The sequence below is a fragment of the Nomascus leucogenys genome, chromosome 20, assembly GCF_006542625.1.
Source record: "Nomascus leucogenys isolate Asia chromosome 20, Asia_NLE_v1, whole genome shotgun sequence".
NCBI lineage: Eukaryota > Metazoa > Chordata > Mammalia > Primates > Hylobatidae > Nomascus > Nomascus leucogenys.
The window spans coordinates 75663957-75691673 of record NC_044400.1 but is presented as its reverse complement, the minus strand read 5'-3'; the positions used below and the strand labels follow the sequence as shown (position 1 = coordinate 75691673).

General features: G+C 46.5%; 1 long non-coding RNA gene across 1 annotated transcript in view; it reads right to left on the bottom strand.

The window, feature by feature from the left end:
- LOC115831911 overlaps positions 1-12993 on the bottom strand; it is a 36680-nt gene extending 23687 nt beyond the window's left edge. The window contains exons 1-2 of the long non-coding RNA XR_004027405.1: positions 12809-12993; positions 3199-3368 (exon numbers count right to left, since the gene is read on the bottom strand). This is a non-coding gene — a long non-coding RNA (uncharacterized LOC115831911). The remainder of the gene's footprint in view (positions 1-3198; positions 3369-12808) is intronic.
- Positions 12994-27717: the final 14724 nt, after the last annotated feature.

Sequence of the window (27717 nt, the reverse complement as noted above, 5' to 3'; positions counted from 1 at the left end):
GGAGAATGCCTTAAGCCTAGGAGTTCAAGACCAGCCTGAGCAACATAAGGAGATCCATGTCTCTACCAAAAATTTAAAACTTAGCCAGGCGTGGTGGCATGCACATGAAGTTTCAGCTTCTTGGAAGGCTGAAGCAGGAGGACCACTTGAGCCAGGAAGGTCAAGGAGAGTGCAGGGAGCTGTGATTGTGCCACCGCACTCCAGTCTGGGTAAGACAGCAAGACCCTGTCTCCAAAAAAAAAAAAAAAAAAAAAAAAAAAAACAAAAAAAAAACGTGTTCTGTGTTCTGATATGCAAAGATCTTCAAGATAAACTATTAGAAAAGAGATTCATGGTTGCCAGGGCAATAAAGGAAATAGAAAGATCTGGGCATGATGACTCATACCTGTAATCCCAGCACTTTGGGAGGCTGGGGTGGCAGATCACTTCAGATCAGGAGTTCCAGACCAGCTGAGCCAACATGGTGAAACCCTGTCTCTACTAAAAATACAAAAATTGGGCTGGGTGTGATGGCTCATGCCTGTAATCCCAGCGCTTTGGGAGGCCAAAGAGGGTGGGTCATGAGATCAGGAGCTCAAGACCAGCCTGGCCAAGATGGTGAAACACGGTCTCTATTAAAAATACAAAAATTAGCCAGGCATGGTGGCAGGTGCCTGTAATCCCAGCTACTCGGGAGGCTGAGGCAGAGAACTGCTTGAACTTGGGAGGTGGAGGTTGCAGTGAGCCCATATCGCGCCACTGCACTCCAGCCTAGGTAACAGAGCAAGACTCTCTAAAAAAAAAAAACAAAAAAAAAAAACCACAAAAATTAGTTGGGAGTAGTGGTCGGCGCCTATAATCCCAGCCACTGGAGAGGCTGAGTCAGGAGAATCGCTTGAACCCAGGAGGCAGAGTTTGTAGTGAGCCAAGATTGTGCCACTGCACTCCAGCCTGGGCAACAGAGTGAGACTCTATCTCAAAAAAAAAAAAAAAAAAAAAAAAAAAAAAAAAGGAAGTAGAAAGTCAGGATTCTTTCTGGGGTGATGAGAGTATTTTAGAATGAGATAGTGGTCACAGTTACACAACTCTGTAAACATACTGAAAAACCACTGAACTATACACTTTAAAGGGTAAATTTTTCATCACTAAGCAAAAAAAACCAGGTGCAGAATGACACCATAATATTTTGTGCAAACAGGAAACATAAGAATCTTCATTCACCATTGTTTCACTTAGACTCTGAAAGGCGACACAGAAAACTAACCTGGGAGACTAATGAAAATGGGAGTGGGGACGTCAAAGGGAAACTTTTCCATTTCCCTCACATATTTGTTGGTTTGTGAGCCATGCGACTGTACTGTTGATTGAAACGTTTTAATTAAAGAAACGGACCCTGAAGTGGCTCCCTGCTGCCTCCAGGGTCAAGTACAAGATTTTGAGGCTGCAAAACAGCCTGGTCTCTGACTCACATCCTGCACAACCCCTGTTCCCCGCCCCAGCCTCTCTGTGTCATCATTCTGTGTATCCTTGCTCTGGCTGTTCCTTCTACCAAAAACGCTGTTCCCCAAGCTGTTAACCTACTCACTCCCCAATATAGCTATAGCCACAAAGCAGGTGGGTAAGGCGTCGACCTTCATGGGTCCAAAGCCAGGCTCAAACTCTTCCTAGCTGGACAATCTGGGTAATTACCATGTGCAAAATGGGAGCCACAAATACCACCTGCCTTGTGCAAGAAGCTGTGCGTGCCTGGCACATAGGGCCCAGTGGGTGGTGGATGTTTTTATTCGGTTCAATCACAAAAGTAAAGAGAAGCAGGGGCACCTGGTGGGAGGAGCCTCTCCTTTACCTCCATTTATCTCGGGGCTGGAAAAACTAAACACTTGTTTTCTTAACCTCCTTTTAGGTCAGGCATGGCCAAGTGGAGGTTCCAGTGATCTACTGCTGCCAGTTATCTTTCGGCCAGTGTGGAGGTTCTAGTACCCACCGCTGTCCAACCAAACACCTCTTAACTTAGGAGCCTAGGACAACCTCTGTATTTTGCTGATGGTTTTGTGGGTCAGGCAGTCGGGAAGAGCCAGCTGGGTGGCTGTCTCTGCTCTACGTGGGCCCAGTTAAGGTGGCTGGGGCTGAAGGGCCCACCTCCAGGATGGCCTCCTCACCCCGTGTCTGGAGCCTCAGACCCTTGAGCTCCGCCATCTCTCCAGGTGGCTCTTCCTTCTCCAGAGTTTCTCCTAACATGGCAGCCTCTGAGTTATCTGACTTCTTGCAGAGTGGAGGGAGGAGGTGGAAGCTCCCAGCCAGTTACAGGCCACACTTGGAGCTGTGCACAGACAATTCTGTTGTGTTCTAAGTAGTCATAGAATCTTCCCAGGTTCAAGACAGTGGAGAAAGAACCCCTACCTTTTTTTTTTTTTTTTTTTTGAGACAGAGTTTCACTCTGTTGCCCAGGCTGAAGTGCAGTGACGTGATCTCTGCTCATTGCAACTTCTGCCTCCTGGGCTCAAGCGATTTTCCTGCCTCAGCCTCCCAAGTAACTGAGATTACAAACACCTACCATCACACCCAGCCAATTTTTGTATTTTTGGTGTAGACAGGTTTTCACCATGTTGGCCAGGCTGGTTTCGATCTCCTGACCTCAGGTGATCCACCTGCCTCAGCCTCCCAAAGTGCTGGGATTACAGGCATGAGCCACCGCTCTCGGCCCAGCCCCTACCTCTTGATGGGGGAGTGGCAAGGGCACCATGCAGAAGAGCATGTGTAATGGGAAATATTGCTGGGACCATCTTTGGAAAATACAATCTGCCATGCTGGGCTACGCAGAAGCCTTTAGCAGATTCCGGAAAGCTTTGACTTTTTCAGTGAAAGGTTCACATGTTGCTGGTACTGCCCCTGTTCCCCTTTCTTTCTTCCTTGAACAGGAATGTCATGGTCAGAGCAGCAGTAGCCATCTTGCAACCAAGAGAAAACAGTGAAGAGAAAAACAGGCATGTCGGTCCTACTCCCTTGAACTGCTAAATCAACACCAGCGATCACCTGCCTTCGGGTTTCCTGTTGCATGAGAAAAATAAACTCACTTTTCCAAACAGAATTCCAACTGATACAAGCAGGAGTTCTGACGTAAGACAGAATGGGTTTGAATCTCGGCCTTTCTGGGGGTAAGAATCTTGCCTCTCTCTCCTTCAGTTTCTTCATCTGTAAAGTGCAGGCAATGATACCCACCATCAGGAATCTCATGAAGACCACATAGAAGACACATGTGAAAGTTCAGGACCCAGACTGCTTCCATCATGCTGTCCCACCAGCTTAGCATGTGGCTTCCAGACCCAAAGTCCTCTCAGGATACAAGAGAGCTGCTAGAGTTCCAGACATCACATCTGCATTCCAGACACCTGGAAGGAGGAAGGAAGGAATGGTCGATAGGGATGAGTCAGCTCCCTTAAGGAAACTTCCTAGAAGACCCTCTGACACTTCTGCTTTCATTCATTGGCCAGAACTTAGCCATATGACCACATCTGCCTTCAAGAGAACCAGGAAATAGCCGGACGCGGTGGCTCACGCTTGTAATCCCAGCACTTTGGGAGGCCGAGGCGGGCGGATCACGAGGTCAAGAGATCGAGACCACGGTGAAACCCCGTCTCTACTAAAAATATAAAAAATTAGCCGGGGGTGGTGGTGGGCGCCTGTAGTCCCAGCTACTCAGAGAGGCTGAGGCAGGAGAATGGCGTGAACCGGGGAGGCGGAACTTGCAGTGAGCCGAGATTGCGCCACTGCACTCCAGCCTGGGCAACAGAGCGAGACTCCGTCTCAAAAAAAAAAAAAAAAAAAAAAAGAGAACCAGGAAATAGAGTCTTTATTTGGGCATATTATAGCCCTGAATTCATTAGGTTTTGTTACTAAGGAAAAGAAAAGAGATGTAGAGTGGGCAGCAGTCTCTGCCCCAGCTCTGTGCCTTTCCTCCGAGGCTGTTCTAGCACCCTAACTTCATCTGCCACTGGTTCCCATCCTGCAAGCTCCACTCCAGGCAGGCCTGTCCTGACTCCCCAGGCTGCCATGCGCTGAGTGGGCATCCTTTCCTTTTCCAGGCCCCAGGGTCCTCCTCTATAAAATGACTGGAGAGGCAATGTTGTGTCTAAGCACCCACATCCGTCTGACAGCAGCAGTTCTCTGCTCTGTCTCTCTCACCCCCACTGTCATCTCTACCTCTGAGACACAGCACAGACCTTTCTCACCTGCTCAGTTCCCACCTCAGAACAGCCAACACTGAAATACACCCACAGCTCATCCGCTCCCTGCTTTGTCATTGGAGACCAGCCCCACAGGAGAAGCCGAGACCGCCAGCTAGATGCTCGTATTCCCAGCCTCCCTGACAACTAGGAGTGGCCCCTTGTCCTAGGTCTGCTAAGTGAGACATCAGTGATGTCTTTCAGGGCAGGGAAGCTTCTGGGACAGTTTTTCCTCACTGAGGAAGGAGAGAGGAGCGTTCCCTGTCACTCCCTTCCTGCTGTGCTATTGTTGGGTGAGGAGATGATGCTCAGAGCCAGGCTGACACCTTGTGACTGTGTGGGAAAGGTCAGAAGAATCTTAGAGAGGCCAACCAAGGGCCCTAAAGTGGTTCAGCTCTCAGCAGTTTCCTTGTAAAGTTCTTGGATAAGTTAGGATCAGGGTCTCCTGAGTATGAGGATTAAATGATCCCGCTCAGTGTAATCTTCATGACATCCATGAAGTAGGTAACACTGTGACCCCACTTCACAGATGGAGAAACTGAGGCTCAGTAAGTAGGTAACACTGTGACCCCACTTCACAGGTGGAGAAACTGAGGCTCACTAAGTGCCCCACACAGCCCATGAATAGAAGTGAGACCCAAGTTTGCCAAACACCCAAGCTTAATAGTCATTGAACAATTCTGCGAAATGGAGATTTAAAAACACAAATGCATGAAATGATAGGCCTGGCCCCCTGTCAGTGTGCAGATTGTAGTTACTGTTGTTATTGACAGCACATGGCTTCCATGGCCAGGAGGAATGGCAGGTGGGAGGGTTGCATCCATTCTAAGCCTTCTGCGTTAGTCAGTTCTGATGCTATCACAAACTACCTGAGACTAGGGAATTTATAAAGAGCAAAATTGTATTTTTCAAAGCTCTGGAGGCTGGGAACCCAAAATCAAGGCACTAGCAGGTTCAGTTCTGGTGAGGGCTGCTCTGTTTCCAAGACGGTGCCTTCTTGCTGCATCCTCTGGAGGGGATAAATGCTGTGTCCTCACATGGTGGGAGGAAGACAAGGGCAAAGGGACGTATGCAATGAAGCCTCTTTCATAAGGTGATAAGCTTTGGATCTGTGTCCCCACCCAAATCTAATGCTGAATTGTAACCCTCAATGCTGAAGGTGGGGCCTGCTGGGAAGTGATTGGATCATGTGGGCAGTTTCTAATAGTTTAACACCATCCCACTAGAGCTGTCTCATGATAGAGTTCTCAGATCTGGTTGTTTAACAGTGTGTGGCGCCTTCCCTGTCTCTCTCTTCCTCCTGCTCCAGCCATGTAATGTCCCTGCTTCCCCTTCACCTTCCACCATGTTTGAAACTTTCCTGAGGCCTCCCCAGAAGCCATCATGCTTCCTGTACAGCCTATGGAACCATGAGCCAGTTCAACCTTTTTTCTTTGTAAATTATCCAGTCTCAGGTATTTCCTTATAGCAGTGGGAGAACTGACTAAAACATAAGGCATTAGTCCCATGCATGAGAGTGGAACCCTCAAGACCTAACCATCTCCTAAAGGCCTCACCTCTTAATACCATTACATTGGCCATTAAATTTCAACATACGAATCTGGGGGACACATTCAGACCATAGCGTCTTCTAAGACTGGAGGACCATGTGGTTTTTATTAAAACTCACATTGCTTTGCATTTTTCCTTCCCTTCCCTACATCCTCTGCTATTATATCTACCCTGAAAAGTTCAGCCTGCTCCCCCTTTTATTTTGTTGAGATGGAGTTTCGCTCTTCTTGCCCAGGCTGCAGCGCAATGGTGCAATCTCGGCTCACCACAACCTCCACCTCCCAGGTTCAAGCGATTCTCCTGCCTCATCCTCCCGAGTAGCTAGGATTATAGGCATGTGCCACCATGCCTGGCTAATTTTGTATTTTTAGTAGAGATGAGGTTTCTACATGTTGGTCAGGCTGGTCTCGAACTCCCAACCTCAGGTGATCCACCCACCTTGGCCACCCAAAGTGCTGGGATTACAGGTGGGAGCCACCTGCTCCCCTACTAAGCTCATGCATGTCTCCCTGCCTTTGCCCATGCTTATTCCCTGTGCTACCTGCAGTGCCCTTCCTGTTTGTTCGTTCGTTCTTTCTTTCTTTCTTTCTTTTTTAATATTAAAACTCCTATTCATCCTTAAATGCCTAGGTCAAATGGCACCCCTGTTCATAGCTTTCCTTCATGGTCCCTTCTACTCCTGATAAAGGAATCATTGCTCCTACCACTACCCTAGAGGGCCTGGAAAGGGCCTAAAATGTAAGCACTTACAGATCAAAATGTGGTTACTATCAACTCCTAATTATCCATAGGTTGAGAACTGCTTTTCTGATTATAGAAGTGACAGGCCATTGCAAACCTGGGACCAACCACCTCCCCAAGCAGGTTCACGAGTTAAGCCAAAGAGGAACCCAGACACCTTGTGAGTTGATCTGCTTGACAAGAACCAGGGACCCAGAGCCCCACCCTTCTTGCCTCCTCCTCATCAGTCCTGCAGCCCAAGGCTATGGATTGGCCTCCTCCTGTCAATAAAAGCTTACTGTTGCCTTGGAGCTGAGATTCCAGGGGCAGGATAAACTTAAAAACCAGTTACCATACCCAAACATACATGGTCATCTGCTTATGTCAAAGATAGCATTGCAGTGATCAGTCAATTGAATGTCTATGTGGGGAAAAAACAAAGCTGAATTCCATCTCACGCCATACACAAAAATCAATTCCAGATAGCTTACAGATCCAAATATGAAATGAAAGGTAGGCTGGGCGTGGTGGCTCACGCCTATAATCCCAGCACTTCGGGAGGCCGAGGTGGGCAGATCACCTGAGGTCAGGAGTTCGAGACCAGCCTGAACAATATGGAGAAACCCCATCTCTACTAAAAATACAAAATTAGCCAGGCATGATGGCGCATGCCTGTAATCTCAGCTACTCAGGAGGCTGAGGCAGGAGAATCTCTTGAACCTGGGAGGTGGAAGTTGCAGTGAGCCGAGAGCCATTGCACTGCAGCCTGGGCAACAAGAGGGAAACTGTCTCAAAAATTAATTAATTAATTAATTAATTAAAATGAAAGGTAAACAATAATGTTTTAGAGGAAACATAGAATAACATCTTCATGATCTCACTCAGAGTAAGCTGAGATTTCTTTTTTGTTTGTTTGTTTTCTGAGATGGAGTCTCACTCTGTCGCCCAGGCTGGAGTGCAGTGGCACGATCTTGGCTCACTGCAACCTCCACGTTCCAGGCTTAAGCGATTCTCCTGCCTCAGTCTCCTGAGTAGCTGGGACTACAGGCATGTGCCATCATGCCCAGCTAATTTTTTTGTATTTTTAGTAGAGACGGTAGATTCACCGTCTTAGCCAGGATGGTCTCCACCTCCTGACCTCGTGATCCACCTGCCTCGACCTCCCAAAGTGCTGGGATTACAGGCGCGAGCCACTGCGCCCGGCCTGAGATTTCTTAAATAGGACAAAAAAGGGGGCTAACTACAAGATTAAAAACTAATAAAGTGGGATATATTAAAATTAAGCACTTTATCCAAAAACACCATTAAAAGAGTGTAGCAGCAGCCCACAGAACAGGAGAATATATTCACAATATATACACCTGACAAAAGAGTAGTATCCAGAATACATAAAGAATGCCCATAAACCAATAAGCAAAAGAAACAATCTTATTTTTTAAATGGGCAAAAGACTTGAGCAGATACAAAAAAAAAGGGAATATTCAAATAGCAATAGGCATATGAAGGTACTCTTCATCAGGAAAATGCAATTCTTTATTCTAAGGGAGATGAGAGCCACTGGGCTTTAGCACGGGACAGACGTGTTGAAAAATGGACTAAATTCGGCTGTGTGAGTTTCCTGGAGCTGCTATAACAAATAACCACAATCTGCGTGGCTTCAAACAACTGAAATTTACTTCCTCACTGTTCCAGAGTCCAGCAGTTTAAAATCAAGGTGATTGGCTGGGCACAGTGGCTCAGGCCTGTAATCCCAGCACTTTGGGAGGCTGATGCAGGCGGATCACTTGAGGTCAGGAGTTCAAGACCAGCCTGGCCAACATGATGAAATCCCATCTCTATCAAAAAATACAAAAATTAGCAGGGTATGGTGGCAAGCACCTGTAATTCCAAATACTCAGGATGCTGAGGCACAAGTATCGCTTGAACCTGGAAGGCGGAGGTTGCATTGAGCCGAGATCACACCCCTGCACTCCAGCCTGAGTGACAGAGCGAGACTCCATCTCAAAATAAATAAATTAATTAATTAAATAAATAAAATAAAATCAAAGTGATGGGCAGGCTCACTCCTCCAGGGGGCTCTGAGGGAGGATTTGCCCATCCTGTCTCCTGGCTTCTGGTGGTTCCCAGCCATTCCTGGTGCTCCTTGGCCTGTACACACATCACTCACCTCAGCATCCATCTTCTCATGGCTTCCCCTCTGTGGGTCTTCTCCTCTTGTCCTCTGAGAAGGACACTTCTCATTGGATTGAGGGCCCACCTAGGTCATCCAGGAAGTTCTTGTCTCAAGATCCTTAACTCAATTACATCTGCAAAGGCCCTTTTTCCACATAAGGTTACATTCCTAGGTTCGGGATAAATGGATCTTTTGGAGACCACCATTCCACCCCCCTCAGTGGGCCAGGGTGGACAAGGGAGGATCACTTAAGAGGTGCATGACAGTGGTGGCCTGGACTGGACAGGGGGAAGCAGAGTCATGGGCAGGTTTCAGAGGTACCAGGAGGTGGAATCCAAGCACTTCACCAGTGTCGACGTACACAGAATTGAGGAAGATGGAGATGTTAAGTGTGTCTGTCAGGCATTGGCTTAAGCAACTGGGTGGATCATGATTTTTTTAAAAATATTTATTTATCCAATTCTATACCACAAAGCTTACCTGTCTCCCCAAACCCAATTGCCCTAGTTCCTTGGGTTACCCCCGGGGCAAACCCAACTTCTTCAAATCCAGGTCTGGTTCTCTACAGAACTCCAGGAAACATGAGAAGTCCTTCATGTGATTGCTAAGTAATTGCTTTTCAACTATAAAAGTAATTAAGAAATGGCACCAATTTCCCTAAGTGTATAATATAATTAAATCCACTGGCTTGGAAAATCATTTGTGATAAACTGAAACAGCCAAAGATCAAGCCACGGGGAATTAGGGAAACGTCTGACGTGAGGACAGAGAGCTCTCTGGGGCCTTTTCCTGGAGGGGCCTTGGTGGGCGTGGAATGTGGCTGGGAAAGGCAGGGAGAGTGGAGGATGGGAAAACCAGATCCCCAGCTGGCTGGGCCTGGACAGGGAAGAGGCGGTGGGAAGCCACCTGCCAGGGCTTGGGCTGTGGGAGAGAGCTCAGGGCCCAGGCCAGGCGGGGTAGAAGTGTTGCCGGTGAGGGTCTTGACTGTAAGTTGCCCAGGTTCTTGGCGTTTTGAACAAAGAATTGGACAAAAGCCCAGCAAAGCAAAGAAAGAATGAAGCAACGAAAGAACCAAAGCAGGGATTTATTGAAAACAAAAGTACCCTCCACAGTGTGGGAGGGGCCCAACCAGCGGCTCAAGAGCCCGGATACAGAATCTTCTCGGGTCCAAATACCCCCTACAGGTTTCCCATTGGCCCCCTCATGTAAATGAAGTGGTGGCCTGCAATCCTTGTGATTGGCTGCAGAAAACAACCAATCAGAAGCTGAAGTGAAGTTACAAAAGTCACACTCCTCTGCAAACACCTGATTGGCTGCAAAAAGCAACCAATCAAAGGCTAAGGTGAAGTTACAAAGTTCCACTTCTATGCAAAGGAAGACTCCGCCCTCAATCCATCTGATTGGCTGCAGACAGCCAATTTCCCATCTGCCTGGCGGAAAAGGGATTTGCAAAAGGAGTAGCCTCTAGTCCTTTTGTTACTTAGGCGTGGAAAGTTAGGATTTTCCTTTCTTTTTTTTTTTTTTTTTCTTTTGAGATGGGGTTTCACTCTTGTCACCTAGGCTGGAGTGCAATGGCAGGCCCTCGGCTCACTGCAACCTCCGACTCCTGGGTTCAAGCTATTCTCCTGCCTCAGACTCCCCAGTAGCTGGGATTACAGGCACCCACCACCATGCCCAGCTAATTTTTGTATTTTTAGTAGAGACGGGGTTTCACCATGTTGGCCGGGCTGGTCTGGAACTCCTGACCTCAGGTGATCCACCCTCTTTGACCTTCCAAAGTGCTGGGATTACAGGCGTGAGCCACCGCGCCTGGCCCGGGTTTTTCTTTCAATTTAGTTCTAGGAAGTCGGCCTGAAACTACCTTAGGTTTCCTGCCTCCAGACCCTATTCTCCTGTCTCAGAAGCATTACCCCAGGAGGTCAAAGGTAGCTCAGACTCAGTCAAGAAGGCAGCTAAGGAAGCAGGATGGATGGTGGGGCACAAGGAATGAACAGAATTGGTTGAAATCAGGGTCAGGTTGGGCCACGAAATTCCTAACAGTTCAGGCAAGCCGTTCAAGACTAAGATTCGGCCAAAAGGTAGGGGTCAATAACCTCTTTTTATTTCTTTACTTAATTTTTTTTTTTTTTTTAGAGATTGGGTCTCACTCTGTGGTACAGGCTGGAGTGTAGTGGTGTGATCATGGCTCACTGCAGCCTCAGACTCCTGGGCTCAAGCAATCCTCCCGCCTCAGCCTCCTGAGTAGCTGGGACTACAGACATGAGCCACCACACCTGGCTAATTTTTTTAAAATTTTCCAGGTCTTGCTGTGTTGCTCTTTTTAAGTGGTTTAGCTGCTAACACAAAGTCTGTTGGCTTAAGGGAGCCAAGGGGTCAAACAGACAGATTTCCAATACACACTGAAACTAGCCCCCTTTTTTTGGCTGGGTATGGCAGAGATAGAAGCTGAGTCAGGCACAGAGCGCTGTGTTCAAATCCCAATTCTCACCGTTGTTATCTTGAGCAAGCTGCCTAACCTCTCTGAGTCTGTTTCCTTTCCCATAAAATAGCAATCGTAATTCCTAACAAGCGCATTTTAAGAGCGAACGTACAGGGTGTGCTTTATAAACTGTAAAGGTCGATGCGTGCATCCCCTGGGATTTCTGAGGCCTTTCCCTCCTCACTCCCTAACTCCTACGTCCAGCTAGGACGTCCCCTCTCTCAGATCCTCATTGTCACCTCTCTTTCCACTGCTGCTCTCCCCTAGACATAGGCTCCTGCTCTCTGAATCTCAGTTTCCTCAAATATAAAAAGAAGAAAATTAAAGTCCCTCCCTCATGGAGGACGATGAGGATTTAAATACATGAATTAACACTGAGAATGAGGCTGGCACCGAGCTCTGTGGGCCCTCAGGAGTGCTTAGCTATTATTATTATTAGTGTTGCTACTACTACTACTACCAGCTTAGAAAATAGCAAGCAAAAGAAGAAAGAAAAATCATCCTAAAAACTCCCCCCTAGCAGTAACTATTATTAACAATTGGAGAATCACCTTCTTGGCTTTTAAATAAAATGCATGGAGTGAATTTTCAGGAAGTCATCATATTGTGCAAACTGTTTGGAGACCTATTTTTGTCATATAACAATATACCGTGAGCAGCTTGACATGTTATCACGCTGTCTTGTGCATCATTGCTTCAGTGGCTTCCAAATCATCCACAGTATTAGCACACCACTGTTTAATGCAATAGTGATTCCATGGACCATTGCCGAAGCTGGTCTCCAAACCTCCTTTCCAAGCAATTCCCACTCCCTAGGGCTCCAATTCTGGCCCAGACTTCCTCCTCTCCAGTTCTGCCTACAGATCTCCATCAAGGCAAAATCCAGTACCAAACACATCACTCATCCACTCAAACACCTTCTATGGCTCCCCAGTGCTTAACAGTTGAAATTGTATCTTGACTGCCTGGCAGCCAAAGCTCTTTACAAAACATTGCTCTAACCCTGCTTAGCCCCTACATCTTCCTTGTTATACTCCACATGCCACCTCAAGGACACTTCTCACTCTTGCTGTTCCCAGCACCTATAAGGAACTTCTTCCCCCATTCCTGTCTCAGTCCTACCCATCTTTCAAAGTCCAACCCAAGTTCATTCTCCTTCTCTCAGTTGACCCATTGTATCACTTGGGATCACATTCAACTGGCAAGAAACAAGACCCAGTATCACAGTGACGTTAACACAATATGAGTTCATTCACTCTTGCATAGAAGATGATCAGAAATAGAAGATCTAGGGGCAGGTATGGTAGCTCTGCAGCCTTCAGAGACCAAGTCTTTTTCTGGCTTTCCTCTCTTCCATTCCTGGGATGTACATTCATCCTTGTGGTCTGATATGGTTGCTAGAGCTCCAGACATCATATCCACATTCCTGCTAGAAGGTTTTTGAGGAAAATGGGATATATTCGCTCTCTTTCAGAAAGCTTCCCAGAAGTACTACACAAGACTTCTATGTACATCCCATTAGACAGAAAGTGTTCACTTGGTCACCTTGCTGCAAAAGAGGCTGGGGAACACAGTAACGTGCCCATTACTAAGAAAGAAGGGAGCGTGGACACGGGAGACATCCCAGCCCTCCATGATGACATAGAAAAGCTCCTTTTTCCAAGCATAATGTTGAGCTCTTACCCCAGGCAGCAGCAGTGTGTGCTGGAAGACACAGGCTTTGGAGTCAGACAGACCTGGGGTAGATCCTGGCTCAGTTACCGGAATTCCAGCTAGATGATTTGGAAAAGTTGCTTAGACTCTCTGAATCTCTGCATCTAAAAAATAGAAAGGGCGGGGTGGGGGGAGCAGTTGTGAAAAGGTAATCGACTAGAATCTGTGTATAGAGAACCCAGGAGGGGGCCCAGTACAAGCCTGATGGTCATGAGTTGTCATCCCCATCAGCATTGTGTCATCTATATCCACGTATTCTATATTCTACAACACTGTGTGTTATTTAAATTCTTTCATTATAATAATCTTTTTATTTTATTTTAAAGACAAGATCTTGCTCTGTCACCCAGGCTGAATTGCAGTGGTGTGATCATGATTCAGTGCAGCCTCAAACTTCTGGGCTCAAGTGATCCTCAAGCCTTAGCCTCCTGAATAGCTGAGGGAAGTCCAGGCACCTGGCATGTAGTCAGAGCTGTCAGTAATATTTGCTGCATTAAATGGAATCACATTGTCCTGACCCTTCTCCTGGGCTTGGCCTGACCCTGCCTTCGCCATTGGGATGCTGTGCATGATGTGGTCTCAGCAGGTTTGGGATGGGGTCTGGAAACTTACATTCTTCATCTCTCCAGTATTGTAAATCTCTCTTTCAGAAGGCTTCCCAGGAGTACTAACTACACAAGACTTCTGTGTAGGCTGGGCACGGTGGCTCATGCCTATCATCTCAGCACTTTGGGAGGCCAAGGCAGGGGGATCACTTGGGGTCGGGAGTTTGAGACTAGCCTGGCCAACATGGTGAAACCGTCTTTACTAAAAATTCAAAATTAGCCAGGCATGGTGGGGCATGCCTGTAGTCCCAGGTACTCAGGAGGCTGAGGCATGAGAATTGCTTGAACCCAGGAGGTGGAGGTTACAGTGAGCTGAGATCGTGCCATTGCATTCCAGCCTACCAAAACAAACAAACAAACAAACAACAACAACAACAAACAAACAAACAAAAACTTCTGTATATCACTACTGTAGCCTCAACCTCCTGGGCTCAAGCGGATCCTCCCACTTCAGTCTCTCAAGTAGCTGGAACTACAGGCACACACCACCATGTCCAGCTAATTTTTTTATTTTATTTTTATTTATTTTTATTTTTATTTATTTATTTTTTTTGCAGAGACAGGGTCTTGCCACGTTGCTCAGGCTGGTCTTGAACACTTAGGCTCAAGTTATCCACCTGTTTTGGCCTCCCAAAGTGCTGGGATTACAGGCATAAGCCACTGAGCCCAGCCCATTATCACATTTTTTTTTTTTTTTTTTTTTTTTTTTTTTGAGACAGTCTCACTGTGTTGCCCAGGCTCCAGTGCAGTGGCGCAATCTCTGCTCACTGCAATCTCTGCCTCTTGGATTGAGGAGATTCTCCGGCCTCAGCTTCCCAGAGTAGCTAGGATCACAGGCACACACCACTACGCCCAGCTAATTTTTGTACTTTTAGTAGAGATAAGGTTTCACCATATTGGCCAGGTTGATCTTGAATTCCTGACCTCAAGTGATCCACCCGCCTCAAAGTGTTAGGATTACACAACCTCCCAAAGTGTTAGGATTACAGGCGTGAGCCACTGCGCCCAGCCTCATTATCACTTCTTTACAAGTGGAAGAAGCTGAGTTTCAAAGCTCCTTCTTCCTCTGACTATATAAGCTCTTAACACAGTGCTGAGCACACAGCAAGTACTTGGTCAATGTTAGCCCTTATTCAATGGTTGTTGTATTTGCTCTACATACTGTTGCTAAGTAACAAATGAACCCTAAAATGCAGTGGCATTGCGCAGCCATTTTATTACATTCATGATTCTCTGGGTCAGGAATTTGGGCAGAGACAGTTTGACTTTGTTCCCCAACATCTAGCACACAGGAGACTCTCTTTGTTGGGGGTGACTCAGAGGTGGGAGCCATTCTGAGGTGTCTTCATTCCCATGTCTGGCAACTGATGCTGCCTTTCAGCTAGGACCTCAGCTGGGCTCTTGGTTAGAACACATGCTCTCTCCATGTGGGCTAGATTGGGCTTCCTGACAGCATGGCCGCTGGGTTCCAAGAGAGACCCAAGAGAGTAAGGTAGGTATGCATGGCATTTTATAATCTAATAAGATTTTTTGGAAGTTTCATAGTGTCACTTCTGCCATAGTCACAAGCCTGCCCAGGTTCAAAGGGAGGGAATATACAGGCACCCCCACCACTCAGTGGAAGGAGTGTCAAAGTCACATTATAAGAACATGTGGAATGGGAGATATTGTCACAGCCATCTTTAGAAAATATTATCTGTATAATAATAAGTGATAGTAGTTGTCATCATCATTGTCATGATCTGTGATCCCCCAGGCCACTACAACTCAGTTCTTTGGAGTCAGACAAATCTCAGATCTCTTACTTTTCAGCCATGTGATCATGAATGAGACCCTTCTTGTCTCTTCCCCTAGGTTGTAAATTTAGAACATGGGAGTGAGACTTCTTCTCTTCAGAACTATTATGACTCTTAAAGAGAGAGAAGTGTAGAAAGTTCCTAGGACCTGGTGCAGGCTCACTACATGGGTTTTCTTCTCAGTCCTGCCTCCCAGGCCCGAATTAGAGCCAGTCCTGCCCACAGACATTTTTGCAGCTCTGTGAGGCTTTTGGTCAGGGTCAGGGACAATGGATGTCAGACCAACAATGTGTGTCCGGGCCACCTTTAAAGGGCTGTCATGGGCTTTTTAAATTTCAGCTTTCTAGAGGACCGTCCTTTGAAGTTACCCGCAGTGGCCTGAATCTCTTTGGGAGTGCATTTCAACTTTCCCCTAAGAGTCCAGTGAGATATTTGGTTGGTGATAGGGCCGGAAAGATCCACAGGAGAGCCATGCAATATCTTTCTTCCCAAATTTCCCAGTCCTCGAAGGAAAGGCCATGTTTGGTTTGAAAACAGAGCTGCTTTATCACCAACCAGGGCCCTGGATGAAATCTTTCCCCCTAAAGCTGAATAAACAGCTCCAGGCTCAGCTCACACCCTGCTCTTAGCTCCTGAAACTCAGTTATCTAGGTCCTGCCTACTCCCCGGCACCCCCACACCTACCCCAGGCCTGCCCAGACACCTTCTTATTTGAGGCATACCCTGAGCCCCAGAATGACCTCATAGTGCTGTGAGACCTGTGTTCAGCTCTGCCTCCTCCTTGTAGGAGGAAAAAGGGGCAGCTGGATTCAAGTCTTCTCCAACTGTGAGCCCCAGTCTCCTCATCTGCAAAATGGGGATGATACTGCCTGCCTCGCCAAACTGTGCCAGGGCAGGATGATACTATTTTACTGGAATGTGCTGGCATAGAAGGTGCTCAGGGAACCCTGGCTCAGCTGAGGAGTGGGATCCAGACTCAGGCTTGGACCCATGCCCACCAACATTACCTCTTATGTGCTGGGTGATCTTGGGCAAGTTTTAACCTCTTTGAAGCTCAGTTTTTTCCACTTGTAAAGAAGTGATAATGGGCTGGGCGTAGTGGCTCACACATTTAGTCCCAGCACTTGGGGAGGTGGAAAGAGGCGGATTCCTTGAACCCAAGAGTTCAAGACCAGCCTGAGCAACATAGCGAGACCCTGTCTCTACAAAAAAAAAAAAAAATTACAAAAATTATCTGAACGTGGTGGTGCATGCCTGTAGTCCCAGCTACTTGAGAGGCTGAGGTGGGAGGATTGCTTGAGCCCAGGAGGTTGAGGCTGCAGTGAGCCTTGATTGTTCCATTGCACTCCAGCAGCCTGGGCAACAGAGCAAGACCCTGTCTCAAAAAAAAAAAAAAAAAGATTGCTGCGGAAATTAATACAGCACTTCAAGATTGTGTCTGACACATGGTCACTCAATAAATCGTAGTCATTTAAAAATTATTACTATTATGATGATTATCAATTCAGTACATTCCTCTAGGGCAAGAACCAGGTCTTATGTTTGTTCCAAACATTTCACATAAACACAATAAAGTTACTCGGTGTGTTTATAGATAGAATCTTGTATATTTTTTAGTTTATTTATTTATTTATTTATTTTTGAGACAGGGTCTGGCTCTGTCACCCAGGTTGGAGTGAAGTGGCATAATCTCAGCTCACTGTAACCTCCGCCTCCTGGGTTCAAGTGATCCTCCTACCTCAGCCTCCCAAGTAGCTGGGACCACAGGCATACACCACTATGCCTGGCTAATTTTTTTGTATTTTTTGTAGAGGCAGCATTTTTCCATGTTGCCCAGGCTGGTCTCAAACTCCTCAGCTCAAGCAATCTGCCTGCCTTGGCCTCTGAAAATACTGGGATTATAGGCATGAGCCAGCGTGCCCAACCCATTTCTATTTTTTAAATTGATGTATTGATTGAGATTATTGTGGATTCATGTGAAGTTGTAAGAAATAATACAGAAAGACTCCTTATGCACTTTGCTCACCCATGTAACATTTTTCAAAACCATAGCATAATATCACAATCAGGATATTGGCATTGATTTAATCTACCAATCTTATTCAGACTTTCCCAATTTTACTTGTATTAGTGTCTGTGTATTAAATTCTATACAATTTCATCAAGATAGATTTGTGTATTTACCACCACAGTCAAGATACTGAATAGATCTAACACAATAACACCCACCTCCCAACCCTGCCCCACCCCCCATAGAAATCCTATTTATTTAAAGCTACAGACCAGGCGTAGTGGCTCACGCCTGTAATCCCAGCACTTTGGGAGACCGAGGCAGGCAGATCACCTGAGGTCAGGAGTCCGAGACCAGCCTGGCCAACATGGTGAAACCCCATCTCTGCTGAAAATACAAAAATTAGCCAGGCGTGGTGGTGCACACCTGTAGTCCCAGCTACTCTGGAGGCTGAGGCAGGAGAATCACTTGAACTCGGGAGACAGAGGTGGCAATGGGCTGAGACTGCACCACTGCACTCAAGCCTGGGTGACAGAGCAATGCAAAAAGTAGAGTAGAGTTTCCTCTTCAAAGGCTTTCCTCCCCATCTAATTAAGAATAAATAGTCACTTCTCTTAGAAGCAAAATTTATTCAAAGACCTGTGCTAACATTCTTAAATATCTGCTAGCCGTAATAAAGAAATTAATGTACTTTATGTTCTTGGCTCCCACAATTTAGCCTAAATATTTGCCCTGGCATGCTTTTACTGGTCCAAGCAAGCATTAGGTCATAGCCTGTTACTCTTCCTTATTTGAAGGTGTTTTTACCTCTCTCAGCATTCATTGCACAAAACAATCAGGGCAAATACAGAATGTGAAGCCCGGTTCCAGCCAATGGAAACTGGACACAGCAGTAAGGTGGACATGTCAGGTTACAAATCACAAAGGTGCACTCTTGTGGCAAAACTGCTGACGAGTGTACCCTTTCTACAGAAAGTAAAAAAATGGCCTTGCTGAAGAAATTAAACTTATGTTCAAGTGCTATTTCTTTATGGCACCAAGGAACAAGCATTTCTAACAGCAAGACTCTGTCTCAAAAAAAAAAAAAAAGACAAAAAAAATATTTAAAGCTAGAAATGCCCCTAGTTGGATTTTGTGAGTCAACAGATCATAAAGATTAAGAAAAGGCTCAGCATCTGCTGATTTGCGTTCAAATCCCAGCTCCACAACTCACGGCGTGTGAGCCTGGCAGGGCCTCTAAGATCTCAGTTTCCTCATCTGTAAAATGGGGAAACAACAGCACCAACATTCAACAAAGCATTCCATAAATGCAAGCTGTTAGCCCAGAGCGGAGACTGATATTCTGGAAGTTGGTAACGAAGAAACTGAGGCCCGAGAGGCACAGACACTTGTCCAAGTTTGCACACGAAGCTGGGGACACAGCTGAGATGGGAGCCCAGACAGACGGGTTACAGCAAGATTCCTGACCAACCATGCAGGCGGGCCGTGCAGCCCAGCAGCCAAGCGAACAGGCTCTGGAGGCCACCTGCCTGGATGAGTATCCCGAATATTAACTGAGATAAGCTACCTCAGTTTCCCCATGGCTCAATTGCCTCATCTGCAATGTGGGGGTGACAATCAGGCTGTGGTATGGATTTGATGACATAATACAGGTCAAGTAGTTAATTATCAGATGAAGAGCACAGTGTGTGTTTATTATTCATATTAAGCCAGTTTCTGTAACTACTTGTCTTCACTGATTTTTTTTTAATTAAAATTATTGTAAGGGACCCTCCGGGCTAGAATGGCAAGGGGCAGACACGTCCAACAACATGAGAATGTTATGACAGAATCCGAGTATATTCCCTTAGAACCATAATAAACAATCAAACTAAAGGAGACCTCAGACAACCCATCTGGCCCAATCTTGTGTTTCCAGGCAAGCGCAGTGCCTTGTTCCTCTACACAGAATTTCCTTCTTTTTGTGGCTGGATTAACTCTTGAATACCAAAAAATTCTGATCCTGTACTTGGAGCCTGTTGTTAAAATGTCATTTCCAAACAAACATAGGTTACAATCTTTTCTTCTCTCTCTCTTTTTTTCTTTTCCCCAAGATCAAAGAAGGCATTTGGGCCTTTAAGATAACATTCATTTGGAAGGAGATGGTAATATATAAGATTAATGAAAATTAACATAATCCCTCTGAGTAGAAGAGAGCCTTTGTTCAATCGCTTGTCCTGCTGTTAATTATGCGTTAGGTGGTGATAAATGCTTTAAATCAAGCGATGCTGTGAAAACCATTTAAATGATTTTCACCTAATTAGGTTCCTTGCCTTGTTCTGAGCCAGGGATCCCTCCCCAGTGCACCCGCCTCCTTTTGATATGTAATGTACCAGGGGGAATCAGGGAACCCTGAGCTGGAGAAGGAACCTTTTCTGTCTTCTCTGGCTTTGACCAACCACCGTGGGACCACTGTTGCGATTTATTTTTTCTGAGCGGCTTTGCAGATCCGAGATCAAAAGAAAATTTATCAGTTTCTGTCTCCCTTCAGCCTATTCCAGCCAGACTTTGTGACAAGACCCTATCGGCCTTAAAGTTGAGAAGGCCCCAGCACGGAGAAGAGAGAGAGAGCGAGAGAAGGTCCCAGTGAACTGTCACTGTCAGATTCGGCAGCGGAAATTGCTGCGTGGCACCCAGCCGGCCTTTGAAGGGGGCTGGGGCTGGCAGCGGCTGGACCGGCGGGGGGGGGGGGGGGGGGGAGGGGAGAGCTAGTTTGTGCAACTCAAAGAGCCGGGGGTCACAGATCCATAAAGGCCCCCCAACTCTGTCGCTCCCTCTGAAGTTGAAATACTATCTGCGCGCCTGAAAGAAACTGGTTAAAGGTGAACTGAGTACTCTGGAGGGGAGGGGCGGGGTGGAGGAGTGAGAAACAGGCAAACAACCCAGACAGCTCCCAGGTCCTCAACAGGAGGTGTCCTGGGCTGAGGACTCTGGCCACCACGGTGAAAGTTTGGGGAGCAAATGAACGCCTCCTCCTGGGAGACTCGGGGATTGAAATTCAGCATGACTCATGTCTTTCTTGCAGCCAAATGCGGACATCAGAAAATTCATTTGGAGGCAAATCAGCCACCACTATGGACTGGCCCTTAGTAGCCAGGTGGCCCTGGATAAGGTGCTCAAGCTTCCTGGGCCTTGCTTTCCTCTCGGGAAACCTGTAAAGCGCCGCAGGCCCCATGGCCCCACACACCGATATGATTCCCAGATTCCGCGAGGAATCCCAGCCAAGACCCCATGTCTACATCACCTCAGTAGATTCCTGGTATCTTTCTGTTTCCAGCAGGCTGAAAAATCACAAAGGCAGCCTCTCTCACTGTGTTTTAACCTCTCGCCATCCCCTTTGAAGCCCAAAGATACAAAAGGGAAAAGGAAACAAAAATTCCTACAATAGACACCCCTTCTGGCTTAAAAAAGAGCCAGTTCACTTGTGAAGTTGGGATCACCAGAGTTTCTTCTCTCCTTTTATCCCAAACAATTTGTCTGTTTACAATGGAGAGCTTTACAGATCCCCCTGAAGTTGCAATGATTCGAACATTTTTGGAACTTGTCTGTTGATTTTTGATCCCACGGACTGATTTTGAATTAATTCCTTTTCCTAAAGGACAGTTGGTTTCCCATTAAGGGGCAGAGCCTGAAGGCCATGACTCTGCCGTCGTGCTAAATGAACTTTTTAGAGGTTCCAGATGATGCCTGGCATTGGACAGAGGCCAGCCAGCCAGAGAGGACACTTAGCTGGGATGAGTTCCCCGGACCATCCCCCATGTCACTGTGGCAGGAAGCGGTGCCCTCTGGAGTGAGGCATTTCAGAAATGCCTTTGAGACCTCGGGCCAGGCTGAGCTGGCCTCTGGGGCCCTCAGCAGGAGCAAATGGGACAAAGGTCAGTTCCAGGCTGGTCTTGAACTCCCAGGCTCAAATGATCCTCTCAGCTTAGCCTCCCAAAGTGCTGAGATTACAGGCATGAGCCACGAAGCTTGGCAGATTTTACCCATTTTCAAATGTGCCACTCAGTGGCATTAAGCACATTCACATTGTCTTGGAACTATCACCACCATCCATCTCCAGGGCTTTTCCATCTTCCCAGACTGAAACTCTGTTCTCATTAAACACTAACATTCCCATCTTCACCCCACAAGCCCCTGGCACCCACCATTCTCCTTCCTGTTGCTGTGAATGGACTACTTTAAGTACCTCATGCAGTATTTGTCCTGGCTTATTTTACTTACCATAATGTCCTCAACGTTTAACCAGGTTGTAGGATGTGTTAGAACTTCATTCCTTTTCAAGGCTGAATACTCTTCTATCATAGGTATAAACCACATTTGCTTATCCACTCAGCTGTCATGGACACTGGGTTGCATCCACCTTTTGGTGGAAATTAATGTTAGTGTGAAGAATGCTGCTATGAACAGGGGTGTACAAATATCTGTTTGAGTCCCTGTTTTCAATTATTTTGGGGATACACCCAGAAGTGGAATTGCTGATCCTATGGTGATATGGTTTGGCTGTGTCTCCACCCAAATCTCATCTTGAATTGTACCTCCCATAATTCCCTCGTGTTGTGGGAGGGACCCATTGGGGGAGAACTGAATCATGGGAGTGGTTTCCCCATACTGTTCTGGTGGTAGTGAATAAGCCTCCTGAGATCTGATGGTTTTATAAGGGGAAACCCCTTTTACCTGGCTATCATTCTCTTCTCTTGTCTGCCGCCATGTGAGTCATACCTTTTGCCTTCTGCCATGATTGTAAGGCCTCCCCAGCCATGCAGAACTGTGAGTCCATTACACCTCTTTCTTTTGTAAACTGTGCAATCTCGGGTATGTCTTTATCAGCAGCATGAAAATGAACTAATACATATGGTAATTCTTTAATTTTTTAAGGACCTGCCATTCTGTTTTCCAGTGACTGCACAATTTTACATCCCACAGCAATGCACCAGGGTTCCAATTTCTCCACATCCTCACCAACACTTGCTTTTTTTTTTTGTTTTTTAATAATATCCATCCTAATAGGTGTGATGTAATATCTCATTCTAATTTTAACTTGCATTTTCCTGATGAGCAGTGATGCTGAACATCTTTTCATGTACTTTGCCATTTGTATTATCTTCTTTGGAGAAATGTCTATTCAAGTCCTTTGCCCCACCACCCTCCCCCTTTTTTTTTTGATAGAGACAGGGTTTTCATCATGTTGCCCAATCTAGCAATTCTCCTGCCTCAGCCTGAGTAGCTGAGACTACAGGCAACTGCCATCACACTCAGCTCATTTTTGTATTTTTAGTAGAGACGGGGTTTCGCCATGTTGGCCAGGCTGGTCACGAACTCCTGACCTCAAATGATCCCCTGCCTTGGCCTCCCAAAGTGCTGGGCTTACAGGCGTCAGCCACCGCTCCCAGCCTAGATATTTTTCATTATGAAGACCTTTAACCTAAATTATTTCACAATTATTCACCATGTTTATATTAATTGAGAATATGTATGACAAAAACAGCAAGGTTTTAAAATAAGTGTGCCTCTATTTGGTACCTATAGCACCTACACTCCCTCCATCTACCACAGTGCTGGTTTATAGGGGAATGCTAAGACTCAGAATAACTATGCAGTCCTCTCACCCCTACTGGGATCCACAGGCCACAGATGGGGAATAACCACGTATTTATCAAGGGGAAAATTAAGTCTCAACAGTGGAAAGGGAATTGCCCCGAGACTCTGGCAATGGTAAGTCCCAAAATACCAACTGCAAAACTCCTGCCCTACTGTCTCCATAAGATGGCTAGCTTTGTTGGACTCTCGTCCCGACGTGAGATTTGAAAAATTGGGTGGCTGTGGCACAGACAAGCCTTGAGGCCCACCACTCATTTCTTCTTCCTGGGCACATCCTGGCCAGCATTTCCCAGCCTCCTGTGCAGTTAGTTAGACTGGAGACCATAGCACTGAGTTATGGCCAAAGGAATATGGCAGAGGGGTGAAAGCCACTCAGCCGTGGTGGTCCTTAAAAAGCATCCTGGCTGATCCTCGCTTTCCCTGCACCTTCCAAAGTGACCTTGGCAGCCATGTGTTTAAGACAATGATGACAATGATGTCCCAAGATGGAAGAAGCCTGGACCCCCAAGTCACCACTTGCAGGAGAGCACTGACGTGTGACACAAATGAGGAATATACTTTCAGTGTGTCAAGTCCCTGAGATGTCTGTTAATTTGTCACCTTGGCATGGCCTAGCCTCCCCTGACTAATGCAACTACTCCACAAATGAGTCACGTCTGCTAAGAAGGAGCCTCACCTGCCCGCAGGGTTCAGACTCCCAGCCCAGTGCTCTTTGCAGCACGCAACCTCTCAGTGTTATCCAGTTTGTTCAGTGAAATGTGGAGACAGGTGACACCTTCCCCTGTCCTCAAGCACCTCATAGTCTAATGGGGAGGCTGACAAAGCAAAGGTTTGGGCACAGGGACACAGGTGAACTGAAAGTCAGAGTCATGGCCACATGTGTTACAGTGAGAGGGACAGGCAAGTTACAAGTGACAAACCAAAAGGAGATAAAAACAGCCCAAATACTTGGGTTTTGGAGTCACACTAATCTGAGTTCAGTTCCTCCCTTGGCCACCTGAACAACTCACATCAGGTCCCAGGCCTCAGTTTCCTCATCTGTAAAACAGGAAAATAATAATTACCAGTAATACATACATCCATCACTCTCTGTTTGCCAGAAGAGCTGAACGAGATGTATAAAGCTCTGTAAGTTCTATAGTTCTGCATGCCACCTTCTAATTTTATGTCTCTACTATCTCCCAGCTTAGAGTGCAGGAACCAGACCAAGTGTTAAGGAGCAAGAGATGGATTTTCCCTCAGGAATGAAGAGAACAAACTGTGCTCCATTGGTTTCATTTCTTTTTTTTTTTTTTTTGAGACAGAGTCTCACTCTGTCACCCAGGCTGGAGTGCAACGGCACGATCTCGGCTCACTGCAACCTCCTCCTCCTGGGTTTAAGCAATTCTCTTGCCGCAGTCTCCAGAGTAGCTGGGATTACAGGCGCCTGCCACCATGCCCAGCTAATTTTTGTACTTTTAGTAGAGAGAGGGTTTCACCATGTTGGCCAGGCTGGTCTCGAACTCCTGACCTTAGGTGATCTACCTGCCTTGGCGTCCCAAAGTTCAAGGATTATAGGCGTGAGCCACTGTACCCAGCCTCCAGCAGTTTTTCAAAAGTAGATGTGGTGCGCTCCATTTTATACATAAAGGAACTCTGGCTCAGAAAGGGCCACTCAGTCGGGTGACAGTTGATAAAGAAAGGAGCAGAGATTCAAACCTGATGCTCCTGCTTCCAGCTCAAGGCGTTTCTGCCAGTTGCCCATCTTCCAGGTAGGAGTGTCTGACGCCCAAATCAGAGGTGCTGATGGGGGCGATGGGATCTCTGTGCTCCCCACATGTCCCCCTAGGTCCAGATCAGAGGAAGCTCTTGGAAATGCTGGTCCCAGCTCCCTCTGGCTTCATCTCACTCCCTGCACTCCAGCACATCTGCCTCCCTGCTCCTCCTCCAATATTCCAGGTACACGCCCACCTCAGGGCCTTTGCATTTGCTGAGTCCTTGCCTGGAATGTTCTTCCCCCAGATAACCTCCGGGCTCACCCTCTCACTTCATTCCCAGCTCTGCACAAATGTCGCCTTCCAGAGAGGGGACTTCCCCATCTAGAAGAGCACTCCTTGTTCTCTGGCCTTTACCTGCTTTGTTTCTCTTCATAGCACTTACCACCGTCTCTTACATGGGAGTCATTGTGGATTTGGTTTACTTTCTGCTTCCCTTTCCTGTCATTTCAAATAATGGAGTAGAGAATCGTGGTCTTAGATACACTGTTTCCCTAATATCTAAAACAGTGCCTGTCATGTGGCAGATACTCAGTAAACATTTTCTCAGTGAATGAATAGATGAAATAAGGAATGAGTGAACCAATTGAGAAAGACTCTCGTCATTAGACATGTTCCGAGTTGCCATGCCTGGCTCTAGCTGGCCTCTGTTTGAAAGAAAACCAGCTTGGGAGGCCGAGGCGGGTGGATCACGAGGTCAGGAGATCGAGACCATCCTGGCTAACACAGTGAAACCCCGTCTCTACTAAAAACACAAAAAAGTTAGCCGGGCGTGGTGGCGGGCGCCTGTAGTCCCAGCTACTAGGGAGGCTGTCGCAGGAGAATGGCGTGAACCCGGGAGGCGGAGCTTGCAGTGAGCTGAGATGGCGCCACTGCACTCCAGCCTGGGCAACAGAGCGAGACTCCATCTCAAAAAAAAAAAAAAGAAAGAAAGAAAACCAGCAACTCATCCTCCCTCTGTGTCATGAATGCACTGGGCCTCCTGGCAGACTCCACCCCATTGCCTTTGGCTGGGGGGTCCTGGCCACATCTGATGGCTCACTGCAGCTAAGCTGCTTAATTCTCATCTCTTGTTGCATAAAATTAATTCCCCAAAGTGCCAAGAAGTCTCCTGTGTTGAAGAAACTAGACGGGCATTTTGTTTGGACTTAAGTGCACTAGAAGCATTATTTTACATTATCTGCAGCTTGAAAGGAGAAAAACTAGATTCAGGGATCCAAGATTTTCCGAGAGGAGCTTAAACCATGCATGTAGCAATTGATTCAAGGCTGGGGAGTCTGGTTACAATATAAATGAACAAGCTACATCAGCTATGAAAATATCTAGGCCAGGTGTGGTGGCTCACGCCTGTAATCTCAGCACTTTGGCAGGCTGAGGCAGGTGGATCTCCTGAAGTCAGGAGTTCAAGACCAGCCTGGCCAATATGGCGAAACCTCGTCTCTACTAAAAATACAAAAATTAGGCGGGTATGGTGGTGTGTGCCTGTAATCTCAGTTATTCAGGAGGCTGAGGCAGGAAAATCGCTTCAACCAACCAGGAGACGAAAGTTGCAGTGAGCCGAGATCGTGCCACTGCACTCCAGCCTAGGCAACAAGAGCAAGACTCTGTCAAAATAATAATAATAATAATAATAATGAAAGAAAGAAAAAGAAAGGAAAGAAGGAAAGAAAGAAAAAGAGAAAGAAAGAAAGAAAGAGAAAGAAAGAAAGAAGAGAAAAAATATCTCATAGCTTAAAGTGCAAATAGAATATTTGGTAGCTTAATGTGCAATGATGTACACATGCTTTGAGACTGATGGTGACATTCTGGAGAGATTTAGCAAGAATTCACCATTTATCAATGAATGAGAATCCAAAAAGAACTGAGAATTACTGTGTCTCCAAGAAGTTTTTGCTCCATCTCAGAAAACATGGACAAAAGGCTTTCTATAAAATTAAATGTAAACCAACCTTTTCCCCTCCTAAGGAAAATCTCTGTTTTCTGGGCTCCTGCAGCTGTGGAATGTAAATAGCTCACCTCACCAGCAAGACACTTTGAAACTCTCAAGTGCTCATTATAATCAAATTCTTCTGTCCCAGGCTTATCCAATTAAGTTGTGATCTCGTTCCTTTTCACTTTTTTTTTTTTTTTTTTTTTTTTTTTTTTTGAGACGGAGTCTCACACTCTCGCCCAGGCTGAAGTGCAGTGGCGCCATCTCGGCTCACTGCAAGTTCTGCCTCCCGTGTTCACGCCATTCTCCTGCCTCAGCCTCCCGAGTAGCTGGGACTACAGGCGCCCGCTACCACGTCCGGCTAATTTTTTTGTATTTTTAGTAGAGACTGGGTTTCACCGTGTTAGCCAGGATGGTCTCGATCTCCTGACCTTGTGATCCGCCTGCCTTGGCCTCCCAAAGTGCTGGGATTACAGGCGTGAGCCACCGCGCCTGGCCTGTTCCTTTAACCAAAGTTGAATCAAAGGGTTGGTTCTCCATTTCTATTTCTGTCTTTGAGAAGATCATGTCCACGAATGCTGTCAAGTAGGAAGCTAATGCTTCAACAAACCCAAGGGACGAGATTGTTAACAACGGCATATTGATACAAAATTATTCTGGTAATCTCAATCTCCTACATTTTTACGGGACTTGAACAATGGCACAGAGCTCTCTTTTCCATTCCTGCATTTAACCCACACACTGAGAGAGGTAAGCCAGAGAGGTGAGAGCTCTGCTCATGTTGCAATTTTTTATTTTTATTTTTTGAGACAGCGTCTCACTCTGTTTCCTAGGCTGGAGTGCAGTGGCACGATCACAGCCCACTGTACCCTCGACTTTTTGGGCTCAGGTGATCCTCCCACCTCATCCTCCTGAGTAGCTGGGACTGCAGGTGTATACCACCATGCCAGCTAATTTTTTGTATTTTTTTGTACAGACAAGGTTTTGCCATGTTGCCCAGGCTGGTTTCAAAATCCTGGACTCAAGCAATCCTCCCTCCTTGGCCTCCCAAAGTGCTGGGATTACAGGCATGAGCCACTGCGCCTGGGCCATTTTGCAATTATTAATCCAATTTTACTGCTATTTACTTAGCACCTACTACGTACC